This window comes from Erpetoichthys calabaricus, chromosome 7 (assembly GCF_900747795.2).
Source record: "Erpetoichthys calabaricus chromosome 7, fErpCal1.3, whole genome shotgun sequence".
In the NCBI taxonomy this organism is placed as follows: Eukaryota; Metazoa; Chordata; class Cladistia; order Polypteriformes; family Polypteridae; genus Erpetoichthys; species Erpetoichthys calabaricus.
Genome location: NC_041400.2, coordinates 66,930,241 through 66,949,789, shown reverse-complemented (window position 1 = coordinate 66,949,789; position 19,549 = coordinate 66,930,241). Strand labels below are relative to the sequence as shown.

Sequence of the window (19,549 nt, the reverse complement as noted above, 5' to 3'; positions counted from 1 at the left end):
ATATATATATGAGATCAGTGTTATATCAGTTGTTGCCACCGATAATGAAACTGGTTGAAACAAAAACCTGAAGCCACAGTGTGCACAGTCTACAGTACATAAAGGACTGAATTTAAAACGTGAGATATCATTATGAAATATAGATCACATTTTTATTTAAGTTTTGAACTGGTATCTTAAAATCAATACTAATGATTTGCAACTTTTTTCATGGTTTATGATCAGGAGGTCCAACATTTTTTTTTGTTTTAATTGTTTGTCGGGTTAAGCAGTTGCTTTGGGATATGAGGGTGACTACAATACTTGCCCACTGTCTCACATCCTTAATTTTACAGAGCTCTTGTAAAAGTGACGGTCGTGTCTATTGGTAAACATCACTGAGATGTTTTACTCCTTTTAGACGGTTAAATGCCAGGCTGGTGCCGTGGCGCTCTATCCCCCTTACGGCACCCCTACTTCTTCGTCCCTGTGGCGCCGACCGTCGCAAACACCTTTCCTGGTAGTCTGCGCTACTCTCCAAAGGGCGACTTGAAACCGCTTCCCTGAATCGCATTTGCTGTTCCTTTGCACTCCCCCTGCAGCACTGGCATCCCGGAAGTATCCTGGGTAAGAAAACGAGTTGTGGTGTGCAGCTTTGCAAGCCTTCAAAGTTTTTTTTGTCTGTTTGTCATGTATGTGGGGTACTCCAAATGCACACGATCATTAGATATGTATTTGCATTCGTTTGCCTTGCACACCACTATTTCTAAGGAGTAAACAGTATGCATTAAATGTTTACCTGGTATGTTTCTACATCTTGGGAAATGTTCGGCTTGCGCCGCGATCTCAAAGAAAAAAACCTGCGGAGGGAGGGCGGCCAACATGTAAAACGGAGCACGTGGTCAGCCGGCAGGCGGGTGTCGTTACACACTGAGGTTACTGACATTGCAGCTTACGCAGTCGTTGGGCTTTCGTTTATGTGCCAGTAATTGTTATTCCCGTTTTCTGCCATACTCTAGAGTAATATGGAGATTGAATCTGTGACGTGACTAAGTGGGAGCCATGGCAGATGTGCTTCGGTGTGACACGGCTGTGCTATACTGTATTATGTGATAGGAAACGCGTAGAGCAATGTTCATGATAGACTCAAAATCGGACGGAAGGAAGGAAGAACACGTACCACCCCAATGTCGAGAGCTGCCTGCACATCAAATAGCCCCTTCAGCCGTGGATGTTGCAAACCTAAGATATAACCGGTCTGTTGCTCGGTGATGGTAGTGATTGATTCAGAACGTTACACGACCAGTAGCAGCATAGTGATGTCAGACAGGTGATCCAGTGGATGACCCCACAGACTCGTTTTGTGTAGGGCCTTTCACTTGTCTCTCTCTAATAGATCTCTTCATAATGGTAATATATTTTAAAAGTACACCCTGAAATGGTAAAGTTTTTAGAGTGCTGAAATATTAAGAAAATCCATTAAATATGTGTGGCTGGACACCCTGTATAGGTAAGGGCAGTCTTATACACTTGTGTGTAATTCTGAAGTGCAGTGGATTGTCCCACTTTTGGTGGAAATGAGCTAAGAAGCATATGACATAATAGGCAATACAACTTGCTTGCCTATTGTAGTATATAGTGGCTTAGATTTTGATGGACGTTATGTGTCAGTGTTGCCCTTGTCTCTGACTCATTATGTGACCTTCAGCCAGTCATTTATGGTGTGTTTCTGTGCACTGGGAATTTTTGGAGTTGTCACTTGTGACATCTTGCACATTGTTAAGGTAATGCTAATTTCCAGTCCACATTATGGAAGAAATAGGAAGTCACTGAGTGTAGTTAAATGCTCTTTAATAACCTGGTTATTCATAGAAACCCAATTTCAAAAATGCTTTGTGTACTCATACTTCAGTTCGAGAAAGCTTGATATTAGTCTCTGAGAAAGTGGGTTAACTCCTATAAATGTCACTGTGTGTAACCCCATTTTATGGCAATGTAAACCCTTAAGTGGGTTGCTGTTAAGGATTTTGTAGTCTGCGCATGTCTGTTGCATTTTATTCGCCAGCATGTGTCCATGACCAGTTACATCATTCTGAACATGGAGAGCAGCAGCAAGAATGGAATGGCTAATATAACATAATTTTACAAATAGACTTCTTGACATCCTAAAATTTTCCCTCCAATCATTTTCGATAGACATTTTCATAACAACTTTGTCCCACCAGTCTTTGCTTCACTCATCCAGCAGCCATAGATGGAAAACAGTGACAAACAAGTGTCCACGAAAGTAAAAATGTTGGAATTACTGTAAGCTGTCATAATTTGAGATGTTCATGAGAAATTTAGTGATTTTCTTCAAGAGGTATAAGTGCATTATAAAGAAGAGTACTTTCATTCGGTATTTGAAATTTAAAAATGTGTGCTTCAATTTAAATGTCTGAAGTGTAAATACTCTGGATTGTAATTGAAAAAAGAAAATAAGATCATATTCATAATCACTGTTCTTGAAATGCTCAAAAATGTTACCCCACAAGCTTGTTTGACATTGTAATTTGTAACATTTCTGGAAATTGGTGTTAGAGGGCTAGGACCACTGGTAAAGAATCAAATATCAAAAATATTTTCTTATTCATGGTAAGCAATTTGAAAATAGCATAAAATGACATTCGGCATGCCTATATTACCGATCCCCATTTTTCGAGGTATTGTGAAAAGAAGTATCTTTAAATCCTCATATCCCATAAGGGGTTGAACCCCTGGGGTCAGTTGATGTGGCAAGCACAACTCTCAAGTCTTCTTTATTGTTTTTGCTTATGGCATGTACAGTTGTGCTTGAAAGTTTGTGAACCCTTTAGAATTTTCCATTTTTCTGCATAAATATGACCTAAAAACATCATCAGATTTTTACTCAAGTCATAAAAGTAGATAAAGAGAAACCAGTTAAACAAATGAGACAAAAATATTATACTTGGTCATTTATTTATTGAGGAAAATGATCGAATATTACATATTTGTGAGTGGCAAAAGTATGTGAACCTCTAGAATTAGCAGTTAGTTTGAAGGTGAAATTCGAGTCAGGTGTTTTCAATCAATGGGATGACAATCAGGTGTGAGTGGGCACTCTGTGCTATTTAAAGAACAGGGATCTATCAAAGGCTGCTCTTCATAACACATGTTTGTGGAAGTGTATCGTGGCACGAACAAAGGAGATTTCTGAGGTCCTCACAAAAAGAGTTGTTGATGCTCATCAGGCTAGAAAAGGTTACAAAACCATCTCTAAAGAGTTTGGACTCCACCAATCCACAGTCAGACAGACTGTGTACAAATGGAGGAAATTCAAGACCATTGTTACCCTTCCCAGGAGTGGTTGACCCACAAAGATCACTCCAAGAGCAAGGCATGTAATAGTCGGCAAGGTCACAAAGGACCCCAGGGTAACTTCTAAGCAACTGAAAGCCTCTCTCACATTGACTAATGTTCATGAGTCCACCATCAGGAGAACACTGAACAACAATGGTGCGCATGGCAGGGTTGCAAGGTGAAAGCCACTGCTCTCCAAAAAAACATTGCTGCTCGTCTGCAATTTGCTAAAGATCACGTGGACAAACCAGAAGGCTATTGGAAGAATGTTTTGTGGACGGATGAGACCAAAATAGAACTTTTTGGTTTAAATGAAAAGCGTTCTGTTTGGAAAACACTGCATTCCAGCATAAGAACCTTATCCCATCTGTGAAACATGGTGGTGGTAGTATCATGGTTTGGGCCTGTTTTGATGCATCTGGGCCAGGATGGCTTGCCTTCATTGATGGAACAATGAATTCTGAATTATATCAGAGAATTCTAATGGAAAATGTCAGGACATCTGTCCATGAACTAAATCTCAAGAGAAGGTGGGTCATGCGGCAAGACAACGACATTAAGCACACATGTTCTACCAAAGAATGGTTAAAGAAGAATAAAGTTAATGTTTTGGAATGGCCAAGTCAAAGTCCTGACCTTAATCCAATCGAAATGTTGTGGAAGGACCTGAAGTGAGCAGTTAATGTGAGGAAACCCACCAACATCCCAGAGTTGAAGCTGTTCTGTACGGAGGAATGGTCTCAAATTCCTCCAAGCCGGTGTGCAGGACTGATCAACAGTTACCGGAAACGTTTAGTTGCAATTATTGCTGCAAAGGGGGGTCACACCAGATACTGAAAGCAAAGGTTCACATACTTTTGCCACTCACAAATATGTAATATTTGATCGCTTTCCTTAGTAAATAAATGACCTATAATATTTTCGTCTCATTTGTATAACTGGTTCCTCTTTATCTACTTTTAGGACTTGAGTGAAAATCTGATGATGTTTTAGGTCATATTTATGCAGAAATATAGAAAATTCTACAGGGTTCACAAACTTTCAAGCACAACTGTATTGGTTTTCTCTTTATCTGGTGTAATTTCCCACATAAAGTATGGTCAAAAATATTTTTTTATGCTAGTGCAGCGTTTGTCAACCTTTAAGTATTTGCGGCCCGAGTTTTCATAACAGTTTTAATTACGCCCCCCTAAGGTTTTTTTGAAAGCAGCCCACTAATACCAATTTGTTCTTTTTTAATTAATGATATATCATAGATGCATATTTTATTATACCTACTTAATTTTTATCGACATTTATCTAATTTTTCATATTTTCGATTCTTGTTTTCTTTTTTTCACATCTTCGCGCCCCCCTTTTTGTTACTTCACGCCCCCCTAGGGGGGCCCGCACCACAGTTTGAGAACCACTGTGCTAGTGGGCCAAAGTAAGGGAGAATCCCAAAAAGCTTGAAGTCTTTGACTAACTAGACATCAAGATGTGTCAAATGGTATAGCATATGTGGAGGTTTTCTTGTACCAGTGAGTTAACAGACATTGGACAAAAAAAAAAAATTGAAGTGATTTCAAGTGTCCATAAGTATTTGTTTATGAATACAATTTGCTGAGAGGCAAATGCCTGGGCAATTGCATTATTTCTTCTCCTGGTTGAAATAATATGTGCCAACATTTCAGAAATCACTAAATGTATGTTGAGGAACTGAATGTACCATGCTAAACTCAACAGCTTAATCTCAGGAGGTATAGACTCCATGCTGTTTTTAAAATTCACGGCGGCTCTTGACATCGTTTAACTCTTTTTTTTTTTTTTTTTATATATATAGTTTAGTGACGTCAGAGCATTTTGTCAGTGGAGACCTCCATAATGAGACTTGTGTATATAATTTTTTTTTTTTTTATTTTTAGCAACCAGGTTTCTGCCTTAACCGAGTTGCTCACCTTATCCCAATTTTGCGCGCGTGTGTGTAAAACACACTTTTGATTGTGAATTCACATTTTTTGTGAAAATTAAAAGCAAATGTATTGCATCACTCTAAATACAATTTGACCAATAATTATCACATTCTGGCTGACATGGATATTATTTTTTTATTTATGTTTTTAAACAATGTCAATGGTAAATTCCACATCTATAAACTGTCCTACTTTGATGGGCATTCATGTGTACTTTCCTGTTGGAAACTAATTTCTGTTCTATAGCATGTTAAAGTACATTATTCTACCCATACTACAGTTGCATAAAATACAGTAATCCCTCCTCCATCGCGGGGGTTGCGTTCCAGAGCCACCCGCGAAATAGGAAAATCCGCGAAGTAGAAACCATATGTTTATATGGTTATTTTTAGAATGTCATGCTTGGGTCACAGATTTGCGCAGAAACACAGGAGGTTGTAGAGAGACAGGAACGTTATTCAAACACTGCAAACAAACATTTGTCTCTTTTTCAAAAGTTTAAACTGTGCTCCATGACAAGACAGAGATGACAGTTCTGTCTCACAATTAAAAGAATGCAAACATATCTTCCTTTTCAAAGGAGTGCAAAGCAAGCAGTCAAAAAAAAAAATCAATACGGCTTTTTGGCTTTTAAGTATGCGAAGCACCGCCGGTACAAAGCTGTTGAAGGCGGCAGCTCACACCCCCTCTGTCAGGAGCAGGAAGAGAGAGAGAGAGAGAGAGAGAGAGAGATAGCGAGAGACAGATAAAAAAAATCAATACGTGCCCTTTGAGCTTTTAAGTATGCGAAGCTCCGTGCAGCCTGTCCTTCAGGAAGCAGCTGCACACAGCCCCCCTGCTCACACCCCCCTACGTCAGCGCAAGAGAGAGAGAGAGAGAGAGAGAGAGAGTAAGCTGGATAGCTTCTCAGCCATCTGCCAATAGCGTCCCTTGTATGAAATCAACTGGGCAAACCAACTGAGGAAGCATGTACCAGAAATTAAAAGACCTATTGTCCGCAGAAACCCGCGAAGCAGCGAAAAATCCGCGATATATATTTAAATATGCTTACATATAAAATCCGCGATGGAGTGAAGCCGCGAAAGGCGAAGCGCGATATAGCGAGGGATCACTGTACATCTAAATAACTATTTATTTATTTGCGTTAAGTCATGTTAGTTTGGTGTTCATTACAGAACACAACTTTTTTCAAACATCCAGAGTTGTTAGGAGCCAAAGCTTATTCTTGCAACTCCAGGCAGAAGGCAGGAGCCATCTGTGGGTAGGGTACCAGTCCATAGCAGGGTGTACTCATTTGGAAACTGATACTCTGCCAATTTAAATTCACAAATAACTAACTTGCATGCCTTTGTGGATGTTGGAGGAAAACCATGCAGACATAGTGACATTGTGCAGACTTCACCAAGGCAGTAACAATGTGTGGAGTTTGAACCTTGATGCTGGATCCATGTGGCAGTAGTGCTAAATACCTTGCCACCCACTATAGAACAGAGGTCTATTAGTTCCCTCTTGTGAATTTTTTACCTTTATTTTTAGAAGAAGAGTATCCCTTTTTGTGTGATATAACAAATTAAAACAAGACATTCTGATTATGGCACAGTGCTATTTAGAGTTCTGCCCTTTAGGCCAATGATTTAACTTGCTTAAGTATCTGAACAACTAAGCACATGTATACTAGGCCCTTAGTTGTCTAGTCTTTCCTACTGGCAATGTATTTTTTAGGTTGAAATCAATTATGGAAGCATATTCAGAGCGCTTTAAAAAACAAAATATACATTCATTTTTTAAGATAAATGAGAGTTTAAGGCTGTGGAAAAAACAAATGAATGGACTAAGTAAAACTTGCAATGGGATTTCTTAATTCTGCAGTAGCACAGCGTCACAGAGTTACCTTTAAAAAGGATGTCTGAAGACTGAAACCTTCCCAAAACACTCTTTATTAACTTTATAACATGGCTTCCAGATACACATGTTCTTTCTATGGAGGCTCATTCATTCATAAATGACATGTTTAGTATGGCACAGTGACGCATTGAATGTATCTGAACATAAAATTATGTGTGTAAATCCAGGGCTACTGCATCTGTCCTAAACACATGTCTGTTCTTTGTTTCCCAGACTGTATGAGATGCAAGTATATTGTGTATGTTATGTAGAAACAAGTAAGCCCGCGATTCGCTAGCGAATTGGAAATCCAAGAATGGCAATCAGTGTCTGTTCCGTCCGATAACTGGATGGATGACATATCATGGAGGGTGGGTGCGTCTGGGGAAATGTCATTTAATTACATAAGCATATCTGTACTAAAGCGGTTTTGTTTTGTGGAGACGTGATTCCGTTGCCTTTGCTGACACGGACTGCTGGCAGAGTGGAGCACAGCAGGTTTAGTTTACAGGTTGTGGTGTTCGTGTGCCAGCCACTGAGTCTGGGAAGCCGCTGGGTTAGAGTCTGTGACCGTTATGTGATCTATATTACTGGCACAGTGGATTAGAGCAAGATGTAGCTCACAGGTTGTGTTGTTTGGGCGTCACCTACTGACTCTGGGAAGCCGCTGCGTTTGACTCTGGGGCGGGCGCCACGGCGCATTACGTTGTGTTATTTGGGCGCCATCTACTGACTCTGGGAAGCCGCCGCGTTTTGGGAAGTCACTGCGTTTGACTGTGGACTCTGGGGCGGGCGCCAAACTGAATGACCGTTATGTGATCTACATTACTGGCATAGTGGACTAGAGCAAGTCTAGTTTACAGGTTGTGTTGCTTGGGTGCCACCTACTGACTCTGGGAATCTGCCGCGTTTTGGGAAGCCGCTGCGTTTGACTGTACAGGTTGTGTTGTTTGGGCGCTCAGAGGTTGTGTTGTTCGGGCTCCACCTACTGACTCTGGGAAGCCGCCGCGTTTTGGAAAGCCGCTGCGTTTGACTCTAGACTCTGGGACGGGCGCCAAGGCCGCGGTGCGCATGCGCCTCGGTGTGTCCGCCGTGCATATATTAACTGTGGTTTAGTAAGATAGATGCTATTCAGTAAGTCATGTTGGCATGCATTGTTCATAGGTATTGTGAAGAGTTGCACGATGAATTTGTTTAGTGTAAAGCATTTTTAATTTGAACGTCCATGATAAATACTTATTCCTTGCTCTAAAACATAACATATCATATTAATGAAACAATCTTATCTATTTCTATACATATAAAGGAGAGTTGGGATCCTTGTGGCTGTGTTTGTGTGTTTGTGGAGGGACGGAGAGTTAAGGTGGGTGTTGGAGTCACGTGATCATCTCCCCTCCCATTCACCTCATTTCATTCACTTCATTTCGCTCCGAGCTGAGCTCCGCAGCTGACGCCGTCTTGCCGTCCTTTCTCCTTTACTGTTTAGTAGACGCGGTGCTTACCAAATAGTATTTTTTCCTTTAGTGTTTCTACTTAGTGTTTCTTAGTGTTTAGTAGACGTGGTGTGCGAAAGGAGAATTGGGATCCGAGAGACTATGTTTGTGGAGGGATGGAGAGTTAAGGCAGGTGGGGGAGTCATGTGATCATCTCCCCTCCCATTCACCTGATTTCATTCACTTCATTTCGCTCCGAGCTGAGCTCCGCAGTTGACGTGGTTAGTTCTTTCTCCTTTACTGATTTACTGTTTAGTAGACGCAGTACTTACTGATTAGTATTTGTTCCTTTAGTGTTTCTTAGTGTTTAGTAGAAGCGGTGTGCCGGTGTTCCCGGCGGTGTTGCGGTTTAGTGTTACTTTCTACTTCGTTTTTGTACTTTAGTGTTTAATAATAAATAATAATAATTCATTTCATTTATATAGCGCTTTTCTCAGTACTCAAAGTGCTAAAATAGTGAGTGATACTTAGCTGATAGCAGTGTATAAGCAGCACAGCACAACGCAGCAGGTAGGACAGGCGGGAATGGTAGCGTAGGTGAGCGGTGATAGCAAGCAGCAGAAAGCACAGCAGGAAGAGGAGGAAGCAGGATTTGGATGTTCCAATACACAGCCATAAACAGTAACGCTTGGTAATTTCAGGCGTAATCGCCCCGGAGCCATAAGCCAGGTTAGTATGAACATCAGATCAGTTCCCGGTCGTAGAGTACTGTAAGATGAAACGGGAGCAGATCAGCATAGCGAATATAATCACGGAGACAGATCATCCCGAGGTGCTAGATCGGCAGGTACAAAGAAATGTTCGTAGGTCTCGTCCCGTGATCCACAGACCCGGCTGTTCCCAGTAAAGTGGAGTCCATAAAATCTGTAAATATTAAGCCAAATCCATGCAGTTTGAGTCAGCTGTATCCACGAACTATACGTACAATAAACGAAATAAAACAAGCATAAGAAAGTGCAGAATTAAGGCGAATGTTGCGAAACATGTTGTTAACAGGGAGGAGCGGCAACAACAAGCGTGCGCCAGCGTCCCCTCACCTGCTACAATAAAGCAGTTATAATAAAGAAGTTTAGTAGACTTTTACTTTATCTCATTTACTGTTCTTCCCGGCAGTGTTGCCGTTTTTTATTGTTAGTGTCTACTTAGTGTTTGTGTTTAGTGTTATGGAAGGAGTGATCTTACCACTGTCAGATTTTGCAATGAATGAGTTGGTAAATAATGATTATTTATCAACAGATCACATGAGCAAATTCAACGAAATTTTAGCTGCGCATACAATTTTCCAACCTCAAAAGGTTTTGCTAATGTGGACTCCTGACATACCTATAATGCCCATTCCACAAAATGCAAAACATATTCAAATATTACCTTCTGCAGCTACTGAACGAGTGACTGACTGGGTGTGTACCTATTATGATGGTGCTGTAATTCATGTCTATGACAGTTTAAACGCTGATAAAAAATTCAACCTCACTGAAGAGCAGCTTCGTTTCCTTCATGCTCTCTTTCCTTACAAACCTCCCATAGTTTATGAAGACGCACAGCAACAATTAAATCGTACAGATTCTGGTGTATTCTCAATTGCATTTGCTGTGTGTATTTCTTTAGGTATTGACCCAAGTGATATATATAAAAAATGTAAATGTTCGTTTGTTCAAAACCTTAAATCTCCGAAAGTTCTTCACCGATTGCTTTGAAATTTTGACACAACGTTGCATTCGAATAAGCGCGTGTTTTTATATACATATTATATAGATGTCACACCTGTGACAGGTAAAACATGCTTTTTTTTGAAAACACAGCGCCATCTGTTGGACGTAAAAGCAACACACGCTATACTAAATATTTTACGATTCTGTTTCAATGTTTCGATCAAATACATTTGTAAGTACGTGAATAAAGGCAGCGACATGGCAGTTTTTGGCGTGCAACCAGAAAGAAGTGATAGGAATAGGGTCATACATATCGATGAAATCGCACAGTATTAGGCTGGAAGAAACATAAGCAGCAATGAAACTATGGCGAAGTCTTTCATTTCCCATACATGAACGAAGTCCAGATGCTGTTCACTTAGCAGTACATCTAGAAAATGGACAACGCGTTTATTTCACAGCTGCAAATGTGCAACAAATAGCCCTGAATCCACCGACTACAATGTTAATTGCTTTCTTTACGTTATGTCAAAATGACGTGTTTGCGAAAACACTGCTGTATTCGGAAGTACACATGGAATGCGAGTAGAAAATCATTTGAACAATGCAAGCGAGGAGAGCGAGTCAATGGACAACCTGGCATATTCAAAGAAACTACGATAGACAGACTGTACACCGTGCATCCCAATCAAGATGAATGCTTCTTTGTTCACATGCTGTTGGTAAATGTGCCCGGTCCAACGTCTTTCCAGCAACTGAGAATTGTCAACGGCGTTACACATGCCACTTTCCGAAGTACATGTTAAGCTCTGAATTTATTGGAGAACGACCGACACTGGGATGTATACATTAATGACGCGTGCAACACGTCACATCCAAATCAAATTCGTGCATTGTTTGCAATCATATTGACCGCCTGCTCTCCTTCATCTCCAACACAATTATGGGAGAAATATAAATTGCACATGGCTGAAGATATTTTTTGTCGAATACGCAAGTAAAATTCAAATATAAACATGGATTTCACAGCAGAAATCTACAAATAAGCGTTGATAATGATTGAAGATTTATGCTTAGAAATCGCGAACAAAGTTCTCAATCAATTGGGAATGCCATCACCGAATCGAACTGCTGCTGCTTCGTTCGATGTAGAATTGCGTCGTGAACAAAATTACAACACGGGTGATCTTTTGTCGTATGTGCAATCAAATATTCCTAAGCTAACGCTTCAGCAAAATGGCATTTATGATCAAATAATGCAAACAGTCAATAACGGGGTTGGAGAAATCTGGAAATTGGGAATGGAAAGGTGCCGGTTGATCCGACCTCAGGACGAATTTCATTGCCTCATAACTTCTGCAATTTAGTGACATCAAAAGAAGAATTGGTTGAAAAAGTATTTCCCAATATTCAAACCAATTATAAGAATCACGATTGGCTGAGTGAACGAGCTATTCTTGCGGCCAAAAACAAAGACGTCTACGAACTTAACAATATAATTCAGTCTAACATTCTGCACAGACAATGGAACAACAAAAAATATTGTATACCCACAAGCATTGTGAAATTAAGCATAGAAACGTGCACTTTCTCTTTTCTTTCTTTTCCATTTAACCAGATTGAGCCACAGCAAAGCTATCTATATATATATATATATCTATATATAATATATATATATATATATATATATATATATATACTCGTATATATATATATATCTATACATATTAATAAAAGGCAAAGCCCTCACTGACTGACTCACTCATTCACTCACTCATCACTAATTCTCGAACTTCCTGTGTAGGTGGAAGGCTGAAATTTGGCAGGCTCATTCCTTACAGCTTACTTACAAAAGTTAGGCAGGTTTCATTTTGAAATTCTACGCGTAATGGTCATAACTGGAACCTGTTTTTTGGCCATATACTCTAATGGAGGAGGCAGAGTCACGTATCGCGTCATCACGCCTCCTACGTAATCACGTGAACTAAAAACGAAGAGATTTACAGCACGAGTCAAACGCGGGAACGAAGGTAAATGACGTTAATTTTTGAGTGTCTTTTAATACTGTGTAAGGATACATAGTAACACGTGCAATTAAACGTGTGCATTTACGGGGTGATTTCTCAGGCTTAAAAGCTCGCCTTTTATTAAAATGCTCAATGCAAACTGTTTTCATTCCGAAGGGCACAAACCACGTTAGATTTCAGACGTTAAACGCGCAAAAATGTCGGTACACCAGATAAATAAGCGCAACATATTATCAGTTGTATTGTATGCTTACAATACATATAGAAATGTGTTAATCGTTAACTAATATTATGGGATGGTGTTTTTTCGACTCGCGCCTTGATTTAAACGATTGCATTTCTTGGTGGGTTTGCGTAGCTTATTGTCAATATCTTTACACCTCTTTTTAAGACTTAATTTAAAAAGGTTTTCTTTTCTTCTTAATTAAAATTTAAAAGCAATACTTCACCGCTGCGAAGCCCCTCTAGCGCTGACGTCCGAGGTTCGATTACCGTAAGCGAGTGCAGTGAGTGTGTACGCCTGATGAGCCAAGAATAAGGGAGAAAGACGTGTCGCGTACTCTTTGCATTATTTGACAATAAACTATTTTCAACCATTCTATGATCTGCTTCTCACCACTGAAGGCACCGTGGCTGATGTTACCTCACTTGCTGGCCAACCATAAGCGTTACCTGGTAGGTAACCAGCCACTCACTTCACTCCCTTACGGGAATCGAACCTCGGATGTCAGTGCTACAGGCGAAGCCCCTAAAATTGCGCCACGGCGTGTGGTTCGTTTATTTGACAACATGTAGATCGGGGTAATTACATTCACGGCATTCGTAGTCTGATTCACAATCTGATTGTATGGGTGGTTACCTACCAGGTAACGCTTATAGTTGGCCAGCAAGTCAGCTGGAAGTGATCACTCGAGTGAAGGCAGCTTCACAAAAAAACAGATCCTTAACAAACTGTTATTAGTATATTTTCCCTCAATTTAAAAAGGTTTTCTTTTCTTCTTAATAAAAATTTAAAAGCGGTACTTCGCCGGTGCGAAGCGCGTGGATTTGACCGACTGACACATACAGACATATTCATGAGTGCAGGTACTTCGGAAAGAAACCACCGTGTAAACCTAAAGTTTAAATTAAGTTCATAGACCTACAAAAGGTTGCCATTCATTTGAGGCAAGATTGCTTTTCTTCTGTACAACTATACGTTGCATTCTCAAGAGTGTGCTTGCACGGCTTCGGATATAGATATATATATATATATATATATGTATGTATGTCTATATATAAATATGTAAGCTTGTAAGTACTGCCTTACTTCTCTTTAAGAAAGGAAGATGTAATGATACTTGATTTAAACGATTCCATGTCTTCCTGGGTTTGCTTAGCTTATTGTCAATATCTTTACACCTTTTTTTAAGACTTATTGACTGAAACGGGCTTTCACAAAAAAAGTTAGGGCTTTGCTACAGGATACACCCTCCACAAGTTAAGCAAGTAAAAATAAAATATATATTTCTGTTTTATTTAAACCTTTTAAGTTCGTATGCATAGCCCCATTTGGCTGTTTTATTATTTTTTTTTCTTTCTTCAGTAATATTTAATCTCCTTAAAGAAAAAGAACATATCCATTTTACTTTTTTTCTATCTCTTTAGTAATATTTTAGTGTAAAAGGATAACCAGTATTTAAACCTTTTATGTTACTTTATAAATTTATTTTACACAATGTTGAAAAATTAATAAGAAAGCTACATATTTTGGCAGCTGCTGCTTTAATTTTCAATGAAATGAAGAAAGCTCTCCAAGAGAAAACGTCAATGAAGAAGAAACAGTTTGCACTATCTAAAAATGAGAAACCTTCATTTATAAAAGTTTGCTGCAGATGACTTAACTGAAAATAAATGAATAGTTCCTATGTGTATAATACATATTTATCTATTTTACTTATGCCTTTATTCCAGCAAGTTGCAACATCTGAGGTACAATTTCTTACATTACTTTTGTTTTTTGCAGCACAGGCAGGTGAAGTGACTTCCTCAGGGTCACACAGTGGTGTCAGTACCAGGATTTGAACTGACAAGCTCCGGGTTTACTGAAATATTACTGAAGAAAGAAAAAAAACGAAAACGGGCAAATAGGGCTATGCATACAGATGTCCATCCATCCATTATCCAACCCGCTATATCCTAAATACAGGAGCCAATAAGTAGATATGTATATATATATATATATATATATATATATATATATATATATATATATATATATATATATATATATATATATATATATATATTTATGTGAATGTATATATGTATGTCTATATTTATATCTATATATATATATATATGTAGATATGTAAATTTGTATATATATATGTGTATGTGGATGTAGATATGTGTATATGTAGATATGTATATATATGTATATGTATATATATATGTTTACATAACCTCTTTAACACACTACTTCTCCGCTGCGAAGCGCGGGTATTTTGCTATATATATATATATATATATATATATATATATATATATATATATGACAGCAACACTCATAACAATGACAACACAATTACATATATATATGTAGATATGTATATATATATATATATATGTGTCAATCTATGTATGTATGTATGTCTAGATATATATATATATATATATATATATATATATATATATATATATATATATATATATATATATATATATATATATGTAGATATGTATATATTTATGTATATATATGTGTCTGTGTATATATATATATATGTTTGTGTTTATGTATGGGTGTATGTATATGTTGATATGTGTATATATATATATGTATATATATGTGGATGTGTATATGTATATATATATGTAGATATGTGTATATGTAGATATGTATATATATGTATATGTATATATATGTTTATGTGTGTGTGTGTGTGTGTGTGTATATTATATATATATATAAAAGACAGCAACACTCATAACAATGACAACACAATTACATTGACAATCATGTTACGTTATTTTTAAAATGTTTCCTTTTCTTTTTCATAACCTCTTTAACACACTACTTCTCCGCTGCGAAGCGCGGGTATTTTGCTAGTATATATATATATCTCTATGTATATATATCTATATACACATATACATCTATACTAATAAAAGGCAAAGCCCTCACTGACTCACTCATCACTATCTCTCCAACTTCCCGTGTAGGTAGAAGGCTGAAATTTGGCAGGCTCATTCCTTATAGCTTACTTACAAAAGTTAAGCAGGTTTCATTTCGAAATTCTACACGTAATGGTCATAATGGTCGACAACGTCCGCCATGTTAAACTTTCTTATTTATGGCTCCATCTTCACGAAATTTGGTAGGCGGCTTCCCTGCGCTAACCGAAACTGATGTACGTACTTATTTTGGTGGTATGACACCACTGTTGGCCGCCATATTTAACTTTCCAACGGTCTTTGTTACTTAATGGGCCCATCTTCAAGAAATTTGGTACGCGGGTTCCCAACGATAACTGAATCCTACTTACGTACATATATACGTCCATAGCCTGCAGCTCGGTCCACACTCTGAATCTTCCAGGCACTCCTGAGCATAATCTAATTTTGAAGGTTGGAGCATCAATAATGTTACTGAGAAACTTACAGCCACCGAAACTTTGTAATGGCACGAGACTTCAGGTCACATGCCTGCAAAAGAACCTAATCGAGGCAACTATTTTTACTGGCGGTGGCTCAGGGGAGAGAGTTTTTATTCCTCGCATCCCTGTTATACCCTCTGATCTCCCATTTCAATTCAAATGCCTCCAATTTCCAGTAAGGCTCTGCTTCGCAGTGACAATTAATAAGTCTCAGGGACAGACCCTACAAAAGGTTGTCATTGATTTGAGGCAAGATTGCTTTTCACATGGCCAACTATACGTTGCATGCTCAAGAGTAAAGTCAGCACACAGCTTGGTTATATTACAACCGGAGGGGCGATACAAAAGAGATCCTTAACAAATAATTATTGGTACATTTTCCCTCAGTTTATTACTTAAAATTTTAAAGCAGTACTTCGCCGCTGCGAAGCGCGGGTATTTTGCTAGTCACCTAATAAAGCATGGTTTCATATTACAAACAATCTTTAGAAGTTAATTTCAGAGTAAACACCTCTACTAAGCATTTTTTGTGTACACTGCATTTTAGTTTTAACACAAAAGAATATCCAGTCAATAAACCGCTTTTACTATTTTTTAAAATAAATGTTTTACCTTTTGTGTTTGCTATTGCAAAGCTTGACAGCTATATGGTGCAGTGAGGAGTCCTCTGTTTTAACTCTTTTCAGAGTGAACTTTAGATGTTCTCCTGGTATCCTAGAGATTTCCTCTTGCATTTCAAAATATACACACATTGGTTTAATTAGTAGCTCTAAATTGGCGCTGTAGGAGGTCGCTGAGATGGACTGATATCTTGTCCAGGATAGATCTTTTCTTGTTGCTGATGCTTCTAGGATAGCCTCAGACTCATTTGTCCTTCAGCTGCATTAAGCAGTTTGATATAGTGTTGGTTACTATAGTCGTGGTGACTTTATTAATCTATGCACATCTGCCTGTCTGTTCCTGTGTACCTTCCAGTAATTTTGTCTATACAGAGACAGTGACAGGACATTTGCAGATTTTTTTTCTCTTACTGTTTTTCATAATTTTGAATTATCTTGCAGTTTCAAATTGTTAACTTGCAATACTTTGTATTATTGCATGAGTAAAGCAATGTGCAATAATATTTTTTTTAGAAAATACAATGAGTAGTGAAGCAAAATGATACCTTTTATTGTCTAATTGAACAGATTGCAATATGTAAACATTCAAGACAGCTCAGGGCCCTTTTTCATGCAGGTTCTTGTGTACTTGCCTGAAGTAGGAGTCTGAGCTGCATCAAAAGCTTGTGTATTTTAATCTGTTCAGTTAGCCCATAAAAGGTGTAATTTTGCTTCACTTCTCATTTCATCCATAATGGCTACTAGGTACACCATCCTACTACTTTATAAAATGCAGTATGTGTCAGTATTGGAGAGTAACTTTCCAACCATCTAACTACTTTTTAAAATACAATCTTACTTACAGTATGTCCTGGGTATGATGTTAAACTGCATCCGTCCCTGCAAGCAGTCCTCCAACTTGCAGGGAAATCATGAGGGTTGGTGGCAGGATTGGCACTCCAGCTACCGTAAAAAACCTTCACAAAGCTCAGAGACTGCAGAAGGGACTCCTTTTTGCTCTCCACAGGAGTAGCTGTGCTGCAGCCGCCCATAGGAAGGGGCAAAGCCCTCGGGAGCCCCATCTCCGGAAGAGTCGAAACCGTTGGAGAGCCAATGGGGTCAGGTCTGTTGGGGATCGGAACTGGTGTGGTGCTGAGGTGTCACTTGCTGCACGGCAGCACTTGGGTCCCAATTTGAGGTGGCCCATATGGGTGGGCGCATGGAACGTCTTGTCTCTCCGGCAAGATGATCATCTTCCTCTGCTGTCGGAGGAGCTGCGTAAACTCTGCATTTCATTGGCGGCACTCTCTGAGGTATGCAGACCGGGGATTGGCCAGATCTCTGTAGGTCGATACACCTTTTATTGGTCTGGTCAGTCTGATGGCTGTCATACTTGGGGAGTAGCTGTTGCTGTAGCGGATTGGTTTCTTCCGATGGTGTCTGATATCACTCCCTTCAACAAGTGTATTATGAGACTCAGATTACGGTACTCACTGGGTGCCTTGTCTGTTGTCTCTGTGTATGCTCCGACTGTGGTTAGTGATGTCTCGGCGAGGGAGACATTTTATTCGCAGCTTTGTTCAGTGGTTGATGGGTACCCACGAGGTGACACTCCTCTGGTCATGGGTGACTTCAATGCAGCCACTGGCATTGACAGGACTGGCTATGAGGATTGTCTCGGTCCCAATGTGTCTGGTGACCATGGTGAAAGTGGCTCCACGTTCCTTGACTTAGCAAACGGTCAGCGGCTGCGAATCGCTGGATCCTGGTTCCAGCACCCAGAACCGAATTGTTGGACTTGGTACTCCAATACTGGTGGTGCGGTGAAGGAGATCGATCACATCCTCATGGGCAGACGCTGGAGGCTCTTGCAAAACTGCAGGGTCTACAGAAGTGCCTAGTTTGTGAATTCTGACCACAGACTTGTTGTTGCTACTTTTAGGATCTAGCTTAGGTCCAGTAGGTTACCACCTACTAGGAAAATGAGCCTGGACTTGGCCAGACTCCAAGACTAGGCTGTTTCTAATTAGTTGGCACGCAGTTTGTGTGAGGAACTTGCCGATCCTAATGTGATGTGGCTGACCTTCCATGACAAGACCCTGAAGTTTGCTGAGGGTTGTGTTGGTGTTACCGGTGTTCCCAGAAGGAGGTGTTTCATCTCACAGGGCACCCTGGATATCATCGAGAGGAGTCACAGTGCACGGCTCAATGGCAACTGTGGTCTGTACCGGGAACTGAGAAGGATGGCTGCGAGGGCTCTGGGGACAAGAGGAATCTGTGAGCAAGTGACACACCATCTGTGGTCTAGCAACCCACGTCCTGCTTACAGAGGAATCAAAGCATTACACACATCTGAGTCTGTTGTGACCCGCTGGGCTGGCTACTTTGAGCAGTCGTTCAAAGCTGATCCTCTGGCAAGGAAGCTGGATATCTCTGGGTTCACATTTCTTGAGGCAGATCCTCCAATTAGCTGTGAACCACCCAATCTCACTGAGATTGTACAGGTGGTGAACCTGCTGAGGGAGGGAAAGGCTGCAGGGATCTGTGGTATCCTGGGTGAACGTCTCCAGGCTGGTGGTAAGGCTGTCCTCCTGGCATTGCAAGCAATCTTTGCTTCCATTTGGGAGACTGGCATCATCCCAACTGACTGGAAAATGGGACTTGTCGTCCCTGTCTGGGAAGGGAAGGGTGATCGCCTGGATTTCAGCAACTACAGGGGGATAACACTGCTCTCTGTGCCAGGTAAGGTCAATGCTAGGGTTGTCCTCAATAGGATCCGTGATCACTTGCTCACCTACCAGCAACCGGAACGGTCAGGTTTTACGCCTAAGAACTCTACCATCAACCGCATTCTGGCACTGAGGGTTCTCATGGAACGCAAATGCAAATATCGGCAGAGTTTCTTTGCAGCCTTTGTTGATTTTTGCAAAGCGTTTGACTCAGTTGATCGAGCTGCCCTGTGGGA

General features: G+C 39.8%; 1 protein-coding gene across 4 annotated transcripts in view; it reads left to right on the top strand.

Moving 5' to 3' along the window:
• Positions 1 to 523: 523 nt before the first annotated feature.
• atg10 (ATG10 autophagy related 10 homolog (S. cerevisiae)) overlaps positions 524 to 19,549 on the top strand; it is a 334,095-nt gene continuing 315,069 nt past the window's right edge. For 3 of the 4 annotated variants that reach the window (XM_028804708.2, XM_028804709.2, XM_028804706.2), the window contains exon 1: positions 524 to 606. The gene's annotated coding sequence lies outside the window, so the exon portion shown is untranslated. Of the gene's footprint in view, positions 607 to 1,159; positions 1,310 to 19,549 lie in introns of those variants that run through there. The other variant, XM_051929636.1, reaches the window with a different exon arrangement.